Source organism: Enhydra lutris, unplaced genomic scaffold (genome assembly GCF_002288905.1).
Source record: "Enhydra lutris kenyoni isolate GAN:26980312 unplaced genomic scaffold, ASM228890v2 scaffoldscaffold68, whole genome shotgun sequence".
Taxonomy (NCBI): Eukaryota; Metazoa; Chordata; class Mammalia; order Carnivora; family Mustelidae; genus Enhydra; species Enhydra lutris.
The window spans coordinates 14,751,434-14,759,719 of record NW_019154152.1 but is presented as its reverse complement, the minus strand read 5'-3'; positions in this window follow the sequence as shown (position 1 = coordinate 14,759,719).

The following is an 8,286-nucleotide window of genomic DNA, read 5'->3' as shown; positions in this document are numbered from 1 at the left end:
AGGCCCATCCGAGGGGAAGGCTGGAAGCACCGTTAGCTGAGACCCGTCCTGCACCCAGGCTCCCCCAGTTAACGTTCCCATGGAGTCCCCGAGCAGGCAGGCACAAGGGAACTGGCCTTGCCCAGGAGTCCCTGCCCTTGTCCATCTTCGGTCTCTGACAGCAGGAAGGAACAGCCAGATTAACAATTTCCTGGCTCCCCTTACTGTTCAGATGGCCCCAGTAATCACTTAACTGGGCCCCTGCCATCCTGTTAGGGAGCCGGGGGGCCCCTTATCTGAGCAGACCACACCTCTAGCCCCCACATGGGGCCCTGCACATGGGTGCCCTGAGGTGACCTACCACCACCAACAACAGTAAGAAGGATACACAGGGGACCCCTCCCACCACCACCACCAATGGAGTTCACATACATCGTCTTGCTGGATACTTCCGCCAACCAAAGGGCCAGCAGGCAGAAACTGAGGCTCTCAGAAGGCAAGGGGCTTGCCCAAGACCACCTTCCAGATCCCAAGTTCTGAGGCTCTCACCTGGAACACTTTTCTCTGCCCCCAGCCCTCCATACACCCTCTCTGGATACAGGAGCTTCCCCAGGAGCTCAATTCGGGAACCATCTTACACTCAGACTTTTCTCACTTAGACGCAGCTGCAAAGCTGTCGTCCCAGCCCTGAAAGATATCTTCACCTGGACTCCGTTGTTTAAGTGTCCCATCTGGCCCCAGCCTTCTCCCTCAGCCTTTGAACTTGATCAGGGCTGGGGGTGGGTCGCCCACTGTCTGAGCCTCCCCACAGGTGCGAAGCTTGGGGCAATTCCTTCAATTCCTTCCCCAGCCACTGCCCCCTGTTTCACCTCCCATGCACGCAGACACCTGCCGAGGGGTCTTCAGTGACAATGCATTCCCTCGGTCAGCAAATATTTGCCGCCTCTGCTTCGGCCCACCTGCAGGCCACCCAGGGTAGGAACAGAGGGGTTAGTGGCTGTGAGCCAAGGTTCCAGGCTACAGAGGATGCCCGGATCATCTCTGGCTGGGTCACTGAGGAGCACAGGGGCCCTCTGGGCTGTGTAGATAAACTGGAGCTTGTCCAGAGGAGACAAACTAAGTTGGCTGGGTCCTCAAGTGCATCCTGGGACATCTGGCTGGGAGGATGGGGTTGCCCACCGGGAGAAGGGCCGACTGAGAGGCAAAGGTGGGAGGATGGAAGGCCATGAAAAATGACTTTCTCCCAGATGGAGCCAGCCCACCGTGGGAAGGGGGCTTCCCCGTGAAGGTGAGCTCCCTCCACGGATGGTGTGTGAGGTGATAAATGCGAATTCCTGCTCCGAGGTGTTGACTGGTCACGGTCGGTGCGTCCCAGCGGGCAGCTGTGGGGGAGAAAGAGCACCAGGCAGGGAGTCTGACACGTGGCCTCCAGGTCTGGCGCTGTCCTTGACTGTGGGCTCTGACCTAGGTCCCCCGGCCTGCCGAGCCTCAGTTTCCTAATTGTCATGTGGGTACACTCATGCTCACCTCTGAGAGCTGTGGGGCAGTGGGTGAGAGGGGGCCCAGCACACAGTAGGTGCTCTGGAAATGTCCGTTTCCATCTACCGCGTAGAGACAAGCTGGATATGGGAAGAAATTACTCCTGTTTTACAGCACCCTTCAGTTTGGTGATCTGTCCGTGAGTCCCCTCAGGAGTACCCAGCTGCTGGTACCACCTGGCTGAGGGACGAGGAAGCCACGTGCTGTGGACAGACTGGGCCTCCCTGGGAAGGTCAGGAGTCAGGGGTCCTACACCGGGGGTGCCTCTAAAGTCCTCTAAAGGCACTCTCCCCTTGGAGGGGAGTCCCAACCTGTCAGATGAACACAGAGCATGAGGTGAATGGGTACCCCATTCCCATGCCGCGTGCCTGATTCCCCCCCCCCATCATCTGGCCACTGCCTGCTCCAGAACCTTCTGTGGCTGCCCAGTGCCCGCAACATTCTTACAGACATGTAGGCTACAGCCTACAAGGAGACAGCCTACTGTCTCCTTGGGCTGGCCTCCCTCTCCAGCCTCACTCTCACTGTCTCTGACCGCAGCCCCACCCCCGACCCCCCATCCTTTTCTTGCTGCTCCCTTCACTTGCAATGCCCTTCCTGTCCCACCTCAGCCTGTTAAACTCCATCACCTGGGACTAGAAGAAGGCTTGAAGGAGCTGCTGGAAATAGGGTAGATGTGAGCTAACTAGGTCAGCGTCTTTGGAGTTTGGATCCGCGTGGCCTGTCTGTCTGGGCGTGGTACGAAACTGTAGTGCAAAGTGGCCCTGCTGTGTGGCTTTGTCCCCTGAACAGCGTTGGCTGGTCTAGGCATTGAAGAACGCTTCATCGGGTTCCTCCACCACCAGATGCTTTTGAGATTTGGTGCAAAGGAAAAAGGCAACGGGTTTGGGGTATCAGCAGAAGTGTTACTGGAATGATGGACTGTGGATAAGGTGGAAGCCAAGAAGAGGAAGATCGCGGGCAGCAGCACCGACTAAGCGAGGTGGGGGTGTCTGTAGCAGCAGTGGGGTGTGGACCGGAGATCCTGAAGGTGGTTGTTGTGGCAAGTGATGAGGGCTGAGGGGAGGCCGCAGGACTAGGGGCCGAAGGAAGTGGAGGTGACAGTGGGAAGTGAGAGGCAGGTCCAAGCCATCACCCAGGATCTGCCTACCCCCCTCCCCCCCAAGGCCAGGGCTGGACAGGACAGCTGGATCCTGAGAGCAGAGGTATGGGTGTACTGTGGAGGATGAGCAGGTGAGTAGGAGATCAGCCCAGAGGGCAGCGACCGTTCACTCTAAAAGGGCGGATGGTAAAGTTGTTAGGGTTTGTGGTCCATGTGGTCTCTGTGGGGCGAGAGCGGCCAGCAGCAATCAGTGAAGGCGTGGGCTGGGTCTCAGTAAATCTCTGTTTACCAACACAGGCCAAAAGACGGATCTGGCTCACGGAGGGAGACGGACGACCCCGGGGTTCCAGGGTAATAGCCTTGAGCTGGGGATTGTCTGGTCTTTCTGGAAGCCTGTTTCATATAGTTGGCGGTGTTTAACAAAATGTTAGTGGATCCATGAGGGACTTCACCAACTTTAATTGTGGAAAATGTAAACCCTGTATAAAAGTACATAGAACGGTATCATGAAATCCCACATACTGATCCCCCAACTTCAACAATGATGGATACACATCCGATCACCTCTACCTCTGGCATGAAGCTCTCACTCAACCCCAGCATTCTGGCCACAGCATCCGCTTCCCCAGGGACCCTTGAGTTCATGGAGAGCAGGGACTGAGACTGGTCCATGTGGGTGCCTCTGCCCATACCAGGTCCTCGGTCATTTTAGGTGGCCTCAAGGTCACTTAGATGAGGGAAAGGAGCATTGTCTTCCAAGGACCCACTCTGGTTAGGACTCTTGCATGTGTCATCTCCCTATGAGGGGAGGGCCGTTATTCCCATTTTACAGATGAGGAAATGGGGGCACAGAAAGGTCAACTGTCTTACCCAGTGTCATGCAGGTAGAAGAGGTGGGTTGGGAACCCACGTTTGTTTGGCCCCAAGCCACACTACGGCTCTCATCCATCCAGTCCCAAAGAGGAGGACTTTTCCAGATTTTGTTTTTGGAAGGGTAGATTTGGGTGCCACTCGGGGTGTCCCAATCCTGATCCTCTTCTCATTGTCTGAAGGACCTAGTTTCAGGGATCTGGGTGGGGGACTCGGTACCCACCCACTCACACGAAACCCCTCTGCCTCTGCCTCTCTCCCAGTGACCTCAAAGAGACTGTCCTTCCTCCCTAGCCTCTGGCAAGGATCACCTGTCCTCAGCCCCAGGGCCTGTGGGTCACCTGTATAATCGGACACCAGTGCTTCCCCTAGCTGGGCTCGAGGAGGGCACAGGACACAGTATGGCTAGATCCTCAGGGACTTGGACACTTCCTAGGCTGCCCCACTCACTTTGCAGATGAAAGACTAAGACCCAGCAAAGGGAAGGGCTGTTGGAAATGGTTCTAGGGCAACCCTTCTCCCACAAACACTGCTTCTCTGTTGAAAGGAGACCTAGCCCTTGATCCCAGGATCGGGACTGACTCCCTGCTTTGTGAGGATTAGTGGTTCATTGTCAGAGCAACCTTATGAGGTAGACATTGATATCATCTATCAAGATATTGCGTATCGGCTGGGACCCAGAGAGGCGAACTGGTTTGCCCAAGGTCACACAGAGGCGGCTGTGATTTGAACCCATTCGTGTGGGTCCACAGCTCCCATGCTAAGCTCTTCTGCTCTTGCTAGTTGGAACTGACTCAGAGTTTGCCTGCTGGCCTTTCAGTGGGGCTGGGGAATGTTGCGGTTAGCCTGACGTCCCCCCTGGTCCCTCTGGTCCACTTTCCCCCACCCCCTGCCTGGCTCACCACCCATCCACCTGCCCCAGCAAAGTAGGCTTTGATGGGCTATTTGCTCCCACACTCCAGCAAGAGGGGGAAGCAGGAGGGCCTGGGTGGTGCTGCTTGTCTCCCCTGGTTCTGCAGAGAGCCCCCTGACCTACCCAAGGTAAGAGTCCTGGGCCCCGGCCTGCCTAGCCCCAGGTGGGCCTCCCAGTTCATCCTGCTCGCAAAGCCAGCAGACCGTGGCATCTGCAGACCGTGACCTCCTCCCAGCAGACGGCAGCTCCGTCATCATCGCCCGCTCCAACGCCTCAGTGCGCTTGGTGGGGCCCAGCCTCCTGCCTCCCTGAGCCCACCCGTGTGAGCCAGATAGGGGCCAGGGGTGGCGAAGGAAGCCTGGGACAAAGGAGTAGGCTGGTGGTCCTGGCTCAGCTGGATTGCGGTGTGGCTGTGTGACCTTGGGCAAGTGACTTGAGCTCTCTGAGCCCCCCTTGCCTCACCTCTTCTTTTGCAGGTTCAGTGAACCAAGGTGTGAAAATAGGCTTTGCACGGTATAAACCGCTGTGTGGATGGGAGGGGCTCCCATTATGCTTGCGCTCTCTCCCATGACCCATTTCTCCCGCCCTTTCCCAGTGACCCCTGTGGTCACGTCACATTGACGAGGAATGCTCCCGTGAGCTTCAAGGACCATTGCCCTGGCTCAAGGGCCAGTCTGCACACACTCCCATGCAGAGAACCCAGACCATCCAAGCAGGCAGGGGCCTTGCGGATCCCTCATCCAGCCCCTGCTTACTCAGCAGAGGCAGAGAGACATGGATGGGGAGCTCCCGGCCCAGGTCGGGGAGAAGCAGCAGGCGTGTGCTGCAGGGAAAGAGGTTGGAATCAGGCAGTAGGGTAGGTACAGCAAGTCAGAGAGGCCTCAGGTCAAATTTTGGCCTGGAGACAGGGGGCACAGGAGGGCCATACAGCTCTGCTGGTCAGCCCTGTGCCAGGGTCCACCCTCTCCATTACAGTCATTCTGTGATTTGTATATGAAGACAAATTTCTGCTCTGAGGAAGGGGCGCATTTTGTCTATATACAAAGATGCCAGCTCCCTGCTTTTTGTCATCTCTCTTACTGCATTTCTTGCACCTGCCTGGGACTACTAGAAGGCAAGGGCTGGGTCTGATCACCAAGACAGGCCTTGCCACAGAGAAGACTGTTTCCAAGCATTTGCTGAGTGCCTGAGTAACTCCCTGGGTGTGCCCTGCAGCTGAGAACCCTGTGAGGGCCTGAACCAAAAAGAGGTCCCTCAAGCCCCAGACAGATAGACAGATAGGAGAACATCAGAAATGCCCAGGTAGGAGAGTACAGTGGGTTGGGAAAGGTGTTCCCCTCTCCTGCCCAAAGCCCACAATGTGGGTGACATACAATCTACCTTTCCTGAGGCACTCCTGCTATGGCTGTGTACGGGTGTTCAGGTTGTGCACTGCACAAAGGGCCACCTGAGGGGCTGGGAGCTGCAGTCCAAACTGGAGTGAGGCTGCACTGCCAGGGGGAAGGAGGAGATTGTTTTATTTGTACTGAGACACCACATGGGGCAGCAGCAGCCCTGCCCCTAGCCTTTGTCCAGACCTAGACCTTTCTCTAGAGCCTTCCAGGCCTCCCCAAACTTCACTTGAGTCTGGCTTCAGGCCATTGGAAGAGGGCTGCAGACTTGAGATATGGATAGAGTTACTATGATGCCAAAAAGTGACATAACAATATGGCAAGGGTAGTAACTGGGGGCTCTCTGCCCAGACTGATCCAGTTCAAAGCCTAGCTTTACCACTGATAAGCTGTGTGAGCTTGACAAAATCACTTAACTTCCTTTAGCCTCAGCTTATTTATTTATTTATTTTTTATCAGGATACTAAAAAAAGCAGAAGTGCAATTGACAGAGTTAAGTACACCAATCTGGAGTGTACATCTCAATTGCTTTTTCCATATGTATACATCTGTGTAGCCACCACCTGAATTAAGATACCCATTTTCATCCCCCTAGAAAATTCCCTGGGTGAGTCTCAGTTTCTTCATCTGCAAAATAGGAGAAATAAGAGCCTCACAGAGTGTGGTGGAGATGAGATAGAGGAAGCTTGTTGGGCATTTATTCTGTATATTTATTTATTTATTTATTATTTTTCTGAGAGAGAGAGAGAGAGAGAGAGAGGGAGAGAGAGCAGGAGCACAAGTCGGGGAGGGGCAGAGGGGGAGAGAGAGAGAGAGAATCTTAAGCCAGGCTCCATGAGCAGTACAGAGCCCAACACGGGGCTTGATCCCACAACCTGGAGATCAAGACCCGAGCCAAAGCCAAGAGTCAGACCCTTACCTGACTGTGCTGCCCAGGAGCCTCCTTGAGCGTTGTCATGGTGTCCGGCATTCTGTGTGCACTCCACCCATGGCGGGCTGTTATAATTTCCTTCTCACAGTCTGACACTTAGCTATTTCTGCCTCATCAATAGACCCATACCTTACCCCTGGGGAAACTGAGGCTTGATGAGGCAGGAGCCCTGGCTTTGCTGTGTGACCTTAGGAAAGTTACATCTCTTATCTGGGCCAAAGAAGGAGTCAAATTAGATGCTCCCCTGGGTCTCATTTGACCTCTTGGAGTCTGTGGTTAGGTTCTGCAGTCTGAGGTTGGGGGACCCTGACTGCTTCTACTCAGTCAAGGGGTCTAAGCCTCTGTGACTAGTGTGTGTTGGGGGTTGGGGAGGCAGCTGGCTTTTGGCTATCAGTCAACTGGGCCTGCCCCTGGGGATGGACCAGCTGAGCCCTAGTTCAGCATGAAGTCTCTGCTTAGCCCCAGATTTCGTGCAAGGCACTTTTAGGGATCTGTTTACCTCCCCTGTGGTCCCCAACACAGTTCATATTTGTCAGGGAGAAATTGGAGGAGCCAGACTTGCCCTTCCTCACCTCAGCCAATTCCGGGACATTCCTGGATCGGACGAGAGTAGAGGTGACAAGAGAGAAGAATAAATCCTGAAAGACAAAGCTGCACTTTTCCTCCATCTGATACAAAGTCGTGCATTCCAATCCCCACTCAGTGCGGCTGGGGGAGCTTGGAGCTAGGGACACAGAGGGGAGCAGAAATCTAGATGTGGATAAAAGGAATTTGTTCCCGGGGAGTGGGAGATCTCAGTCTCATCTCCACTATCCAGGCAAACTCGTCCTCCATTTATTCCTCACTAGCTGGCCCAGGGGACATTCTAGCTACCCCTCCTCGGGGGTCCTTATGTCAGGACCACACAGGGAGCAGATCCAGGAAGGGGAGGGTGGCCTCAGCAGGACGTGACCCCCCGGCACTGCAGGGTTGAAGCAGAGGTGAGATGTCCCGGGGCAAGGAAGTGAAATGAGGACCCCAGTGTGACTCGAGGCCAGATGGACAAGTGTTTGAATTTTGGCCCCCTCTTCTACCAGCTGGTTGACTCTGGAAAGCAGGCTGTGCCTGTAGCCTCAGTGTTCTCCACTGGGCCATAACTATGATCATACCCATCTCCCAGGATGGCTAGGGGACCACAAGTGACCATGTCTGTCAAGTGCCCAACCAGAGGCATAAAAATAAGATCAAAGGGAATATTGTGATAGTGGGATTTTTTGTCTCGCTCTCTGAATTCGTTTTTGTGGCTGCTGTCACGAATTACCACAAATTCGTGGCTGGAAACGACACAAATTTATCTTACGGTTCTGAAGGCCAGATGTCCAAAATGGGTCTCAGAGAGCTAACAGGAAGGTGTCAGCAGGGCTGTGTTCCTTTCTGGGGGCACTAGGGAGGACCCACTCCCTTGCCTTTTCCAGCTTCCAGAGGCCACCCCCTTCCTGTACCCATGGCCTCTTTTCCCTCCAGTGGTGGCCTACTGAGTCCGCCTGGCAGCCTACCATTCAGACTCTTCTCTGGCCCCCAT